The following is a 7741-nucleotide window of genomic DNA, read 5'->3' on the forward strand; positions in this document are numbered from 1 at the left end:
TTTAAGGCAATAATAGTGTAAAAATGATGCACTAAAAACAATTTTCCAAATTTTCCATTTTAAAACTAAATTTATACACAAAAGGCAAAGGCCTAATAATGTAAATAGGCCATACAGTCCCCATGCAAATGGCTTCAATTGGACCTTCATTTTCAAAAATGGACAAGTCTTCCTTTTTGCTTCTGCTATGACATCCACGTGTTATTTTTAAAACAATTGTTTATATTATACAATAATGGTGAAAACTTTTTAATGGCTTCAATTAGGCTTTCGTTTCACCAATTTGCGGCTGTTTCAAACTAAAATAGTACCCAATAATAGTGCTAAAATTGATCCAAATTGACAAATGGCTTCAATTGGGCCTTCATTGTCCAAAGGTTTCTCACCTCTATTGCCCCCGGACGCTGGTTGCCCTGATATATCAGATTTGTAGCCCTTTTGTACTTATTAGCCAATATTTGACCATTTTCGTCAAAATTTACCCCCTTAAAAGTTGTCTTTCCCCACTTTGTTCACCCTCTGAAAAAGTGCTTGCTACGTCACTGCCTCTAAGGGGTCAAAAACCCTCTCAAACACACTCTCCTCCCCCACTTTTCTGATAGGATGGACGTCCCTGTTGGTGCCACATGCGACGGATTCGCCGGTCATTTGTCGTACGTTGAACGATTGAATATAAAACGCCTGCAGGATTATTAGCGGCCACAACGCATAGAGAGACGAACGGGAATCGGACCCCAAATCCGGACATTTGTCGGACGTTGACCCCAAATCCGGTCATTTATCGGACGTTGAACGATCGAAAATAAGACGCCTGCAGGATTATTAGCGGCCACAACGCATAGAGAAACGAACGGGAATCGGACCCCCACCTCCCCTCATTCGTCGGACGTTGAACGATCGGATATAAGACGCCTGCAGGATTATTAGCGGCCACAACGCATAGAGCGACGAACGGGAATCGGACCCAAAATCCCACCGAATCTTCTGCCGGACTGGTGATTTTTCCACCGAATAAAATATTTTTGTATTCGGTGATGTACGTTGATCCAGTCCGCCGTAGTGTGACAGACCTATTATAATAGTAGGGTCTTTCCTGATGATGACTTGAACCCAGGCTACACCCTTTCCTTTTGCACATGCCAAATGTTTGGGTCAGTCTGCTAATAAATGACAAAGACTAGATATAATATGCCTACTTCGTTTTATTTCCTGCACATTTCAATTGCCGGAATGTTCTTTTTTTTTGTTTGCAGATACATGATGCAATTGGATACACTGGACCACAGGCTATTGCCGAAGCCACCGCCAAAGTTGTTAAGAACAAACATGCTCGCATTTTGGATGTTGCCGCAGGATCTGGACGAGCCGGAGAACAGGTAATCTCAATGTTCGTGTTTTTGTATTGTTAATGTAATTCAAATGCGTATACCATACTTCTACTCACCAGTTCTCACCAATTTCAGATTCTGCAACCATTGTTTGTCGAAGGTTCGCTATTTGGAATACCGTATAAAATGGGGTAACGTTGGGCACTTATCAGAGTTTTTAAACCACTGCTTCCAAACAAAACCAATTATATTTCTAATTAACTCTTTTTTATGACATTAGGGTTCCCTTCTACACCTTGAAGTTGAAAAAGATTTTTTAATAATTTTGTAAGGGTGCCCTAGAGGTTAAAAATAGCCTGACCAAAGTTACCCCGCATTTGGGGCAACTTTGGTCAGAGTATTACATTCCATGAAGAAAAAAAATCAAAAAATTGATCTTCGCTGTATATGGGCAAGTTTTTTTTTTGTTGTGACATTTGACCCCTTGCAAAATCACATCCTTGCTCACAAATATCGATTTTTATTTTTTCTTAAAAAAATGTAAAAAAATGCTCATTTTGGTCAAAAATACCGATGTTTTCGTAAATTTAAAGGAAATTGGACATGAGCGACTATTATTTCTTCCAAATATATTTCTTAACACATTGACACCAAATATGACTAAAAACAATATTGCTGTACGAAAATATATTTAACCGACCAAAGTTACCCCGCTAACCGAAGTTACCCCATTTTACTACGTCTGATAATATGTCGAAGGTGTGCTGCGTCGATAAATAAGGTTCGCCACGTCGAAGTCCGCAGTATGTACGAGCCCCCCCCTTCCGCCACCTGTGGGTATGGAATAACGTTTGCTATGTTGAAGGTCCACTATGCCCGCCACTATGACAATAAATATACTTTCGCTGTCGAAGGTCCGCTTTATATAGACTAAGAAATAACGTTCGCTGTGTCGAAGATACCCTAATTCGACAAAATAAGGTTCGCTATGTCGAAGAACCACTATATATGTCGACAAAAAAGGTTCGCTATGTCGAAGCGAAGGTCCGACATGAAATAAATAAGGTTCGCTTAGTCGAACCTAACCCTAAGCCTAATCTTAGCCATAACCCTTTGACATAGCGAACCTTCTTTATCTTTGAGAAAGCGATCCTTTGACATAGCGAACCACATTTCATATTCGATATAGCAAACTCTCTTTTAGGCCTAAATAGGAAATACCAGTTGGACGTATACACGGCAAGCTTTCAACCTAGAGAATTATCGACATGTAACGAACCTTCGACACAGGAGCGTAGCAAGAGCTTTCGGGGCACATGGACAAGGGGCAGTGTGGGGCCCGTTTAACATTATCCTTTTCAGCCATATCCCTAACAAACTTAATTTTAGCTTTTGCCCGGCCATGCCCTCTTGGGCCCAAGGACTTTGTTCACCCTGTCTACCCGCTTGCTACGCCCCAGAGGATGATTTAAGGAAGCCCCATCATGCACTGCAAAAGTGTTATCACTAGAGTTTCAACTGCCACTTTACTTTTCAAATCCCATTGAATTCTGTGCAAAAGTTGTTGTTTTAGAATTGTGTGTGGGGTGGGGGTGTGTGTGTGTCATTTACTTGGTCGATTTCAGAACAAAAGTGATGTGTGTTTAAAGGATAATTCACACCTTCTGTAGATAACATAAAATGTGAAATCGACCAGCATGTTCACAGCGTTTTTAATGCAAATATAACTGTAAATAATTCAAATTTAACCGTGTACTTCTATGCAGCATAGCAGAGCAGTGGTGTCATGTTACTCACACTGCTCACCTACTGCACAGTTAACCCAGTGTGGTGTTGGGTAGTACTTAATAAATCATCCTCTGCTACGCCCCTGCTTCGACATGGCGGGCGTACCCCGGTGTAACTTCATAACTACTTCTTCGTCTGCTCCTTGACGATGGGTCTCATATAAACTTTTTGATTGGTTTCCTTTATTTAGTTACATAAGCTTGGCTTCACAAATAAGGATGCCCTTGAGCCATCTCAAGGTTTGAGAGACGTTGCAGCGTCGAAAAAGGTCTACAAAAATCTGATTGACAGCTTCGTGTTGGCTGAAGGAACCAGTGCCGTAGCTGACGGTAAGACAAGTAATAAAATAATACGCAACGGCTATCTGTCTGTCTGTCTTGTCTGTCCGCCTATTTTCTCGGAAACTAGGGGTCGCACGATCCTTAAACTTGGTGCATCTTGACCCTAGACAGCAAAACTTTGTTTTGGTTGGTGGGTCAAGGTCACCCAAGGTCATCCAGGGGTCATCTGAGGTCAAATTAGTAAACACTGTCATATGGGCATGATGGTGGGTACAGTCAATATTCAGAGCCAAATTTTTGGAATCTTATTTCGGGTGTCACCAGTTGATATCTGAGGTCATTAGTGAAATATGTCGGATAGGCATGAAACTTGGTGGGTACAGTCACCATTTAGAGCCTATTTTTTGGAAGGTCATTTCGGGTTTACCACGGGTCATCTAAGGTCAAATTAGTATAAACTGTCGTATGGGCATGAAACGCGGTGGGTTCAGTCATCATTTAAAGCCACATTTTTGGAAGGTCATTTTGGGGTCATCTGAGGTCAAATTAGTATAAACTGTGGTATGGGTATAGCGTCTTGCGCAGTTTGTAAATTGCAACAGCCAGGTAATCGCGACAGCCGAGAACCGCCAAATACGAGTGACCGCCTATCTACATATTCATCCAGAATCTGGTCGCCACGACGACGGTAAAAAGAAAACGTACTGAACTTTTTACACATTAGGGGGCCCTGATGATTAGGGTTTACCATGTTTACTTTAGAGGTGACACGCTGCGTCAACTTTTCTTTTATAACTAGTGCACATAGCTGTGAGGGCCTTGTAGCCTGAGAGCACCGGCAGCCTGATGCTGTTTGACTCCTGACGACCTTTTTGACATGCTCCCATCATATTGAGTACCACGTTGAAGTTCAATTGGGCATACCAATTGGGCATAATGTTTGAACCCATATGACCTTTGACCTCGAGTGATCTCATTTTGAATTTGTTCATGCTCCCGTGATATGGATAATTACTTTCACCAAGTTTAAGCTCATCGGGTAAAGTTTAACATGTATCCCCCTGGATGACCTTGATTTTATTTTCTATTTGTTCCCCTCTTATGAAGGATTCCACACACTAAGTTTACGCACAATTGGGCGAAGTTTGAATTTAGCCAGAAGACCTTCGTATATAGGCCCTAACCTTGGACACTGGATGACCTCAGGTTGTTGACCTTTGATCTTAGATGACCTTAATTTTATTTCAAACATGCATTTAATATTTAGAAATAATTTTCAGCTATGAATGCTGGGAAGACGTTACAGTGTTCAGTTGCAGTGTTCAGGAGTTGTCTGACAACTTGGGCAAGTGGCCAAAAATTTATATGCAATTTATGTGCAGCTTCATGTTATCCACATGTGGGAATCATTTAAATTTCCCCAGATGACCTTTGACCTCGGGTGGTCCTCGTAAACTGCGCACCTCCCGTACCTATCTATATCCGAAATACCACCTTGATGCCTCGAAGCGCGGCAAAAAGCACCACCAGACACATTGACTTCTCTCATATATAGATGTATTTATATAGATAAAGCCAACAAATAATAAATTTCTAAGTATTTAATGTGATTAAGGTTGGGTGTACTTAGTTTTGCTTACATGTACAATTAAAAAAAGTCGTTTCTGTTAGGGCACAGCATTGAAGCAATACCGTAAACGTTCGCCTAATGGCGCCCCTGAGCTCCTTTGCCTTGGGTAAATTTCATGTACAAATAGAGAGCTCCCTCCTCTAAAAATCCCAACAAGAATTAAAGGTAAGTGCCTTTATTTCCTATAGTGGGATTTTTATGGGAGGGCACTCTTGGTTTGTGTTTAAAATTCCAGTTATGTCCAGAGAGCCCATAGCGCCATTAGGCGAACGTTTACGGTACTGTGTTTTGATTGATAGACTGGTTAACTCTCAGTTATATGTTTTGTTCAGGAACCTATGATGCCATGGTGATCAGTGGTGGATTTGCACCGGGCCATCTGACTCATGAAATTCTACCAGAAATCACTCGAATGGTGAAACCAGGTAATTGTTGTCGGAGACTGAATTTTAAAAGACTAGTGCGTCGGACGTTTAATCTGTCAAACAAACTCATAAATGGCCAATATTTAAAATATTCTGTGAAATTCTAGAAAATATAGTTTTGTAACATGTCCTAAATTTTTAGCTAATTTAGGTGTTTGGAAATATTCGCACTTTTGTGTTTTAGGAAGGATATTCCAAACCGTGTTAAGTCAACAACCATTATGTTTCTCATTTTCAAGAATGCTACATGGTTAACAATAAGCAGACTATTGTCTCATTTCGTGAACAAAGGCTCACATAGTATTGTTACCTTATGTTTGCGTTATAATCGGTTACCCAACTGAAACTATAATACCAGTTCATTGCAATACCGCACAGGTAAAACAGAAACATGTGTAGTGTGGATTTAACTAGAGAAGATCTGATTTAATCAGTTGAGCTGTTTTCAATGAGTATTATCTTGGTTTAATAGCTTTTAATGGGGTTTAAGTCCTGCAAAGGTCGTGGTGAATTCTACTGTAGACATGACTGCATCATGAATTGACGTCAGACGTAAAGTAATCGTTTCAATTCAGTCTCAGATTATATCATTTTCTAAATATACATAATTTAAATTTTGCGAGGGCGCACCTGGTTATAGTCAAAATTCAAAACTCCTCAAATGCTGTTGAAAATGTCACCAAATTATTCCTCATTGTCAGAAAAGTATATTTATACCTATTTGGGACATTCTGGAGCTTTAAGTCACCATTTGACCTTCACAGGGGTTAAACCTGAAAAATACTCCCCGTTGTAAAAATAGTATGTAGGCCTATTATCATGGTACATAAACATTTTATTATTTAAGGGATGTGATATGAACGTTTGGACAGTATTTATTGTGGGACATTAGAGCACATCAGGCATATCGAATTGCATTCTGAATACGAAGAATGTCCTTCTGATATCAAATAATTTTGATTTTTTGAAATTCGCAATGTAATACACTTTTTATGGCAAATGATTAAAAATTGATATTTTTGATATTTAACAGTAGGCCTACTCGAAGTAAACTTTATAAATCTGATGATTTATACTTAAAGTGTATGTAGGTGGGATGAAAAGCCGACAATCAATTTAAAATTTTGACCTTTCGTATTGAAGATATGGAATTTTTTTCCCAAAACACCAACAAAAATTAGGTCTTTAGGGGGAAAAAGTCCATATCTTCAATATGAAAGGTCAAAATTTTCAATTGATCGTCGGCTTTTCCTCCCAGCTACATACACTTTAAGAATATATCATTAGGTTTATAAAAGTTACTTCGAGGACTGTTATACTAGTATATCAAAAATGTGAAAAATATCAAATTTTTATAAGTTGTCATAAAATTTGTATTATATCGTGAATTTCAAAAATGAAAATTATGTGATATCAGAAAGACATTCTTCGTATTCAGAATGCAATTCGATATGTCTGATTCCAGATCCCTTAAGCAAAATAACCAAAACTGGAAAAATATGATCCGAAGGCTCCGACTCGCCTTAAATATAGAATTTCTTCAAATCTTGCGCACATGAAATTCCCGGGGTACAAAATTAATATGATGGATAATATTTTATTTTTTTAAATATTAGTAAATGAAACACATGCCGATATAGGCATATTGCCAAATCCCCATTCACGCCTTTCCTAACCCCTCATTTCTATCTTTCAACGTAGGTGGCTATATCATCCTCAACATCTCCAAGAAATACATGAAAATGGACGATTTTTATAACAAGTTTGTATGTGCGGTTCAGGACATGGTCCTCGACGGTTCTTGGACAGAGGTCAACATGGATGTCAAGCCTTACCTGACGAATACCATGAATGAGGACTGTGTCGTGTTCACGGTTCGATTAGCAGCTCCTAACTGACTTTGAGATGGAAGCTTCGCGAGAAGAAAATAATTACAGGATCTGAAAATCCCGCTTGATCAACACGATAATCACATCTTAAAGGAGTATTTCGTGATCCTACCATCCTCTTTTTATGACATTTTCAGTAGAATATCCACGAAATAAGCTTATTCCCAAAATTTCACTTGATTCCGTGATTTAGGATTTAGCGTATTTGCGAGATACACATACTGCTAGGCCAGAACAAAATACAAATTTGACGATATTACACCACTTGACATCATTGTTTATCAACAAATGCGAGGGATTGGTCTATCGATATGCTCGAACGAACCGCTTCACTGTTCAATGGCTTTCTTATTTTAAATTGCACGTGTCCTGAGCAAAGTACGAAGCGTACGCACACTGC

At 39.3% G+C, this 7741-nt stretch overlaps 1 long non-coding RNA gene across 1 annotated transcript; it reads left to right on the forward strand.

Annotated features, from left to right (window-relative positions):
* Positions 1-3166: 3166 nt before the first annotated feature.
* LOC140136035 (uncharacterized) lies at positions 3167-7459 on the forward strand. The gene is made up of 3 exons (XR_011856605.1): positions 3167-3445; positions 5360-5452; positions 7154-7459. It is a non-coding gene; the product is annotated as an uncharacterized lncRNA (long non-coding RNA).
* Positions 7460-7741: the final 282 nt, after the last annotated feature.

Source organism: Amphiura filiformis, chromosome 2 (assembly GCF_039555335.1).
Source record: "Amphiura filiformis chromosome 2, Afil_fr2py, whole genome shotgun sequence".
Classification (NCBI taxonomy): domain Eukaryota; kingdom Metazoa; phylum Echinodermata; class Ophiuroidea; order Amphilepidida; family Amphiuridae; genus Amphiura; species Amphiura filiformis.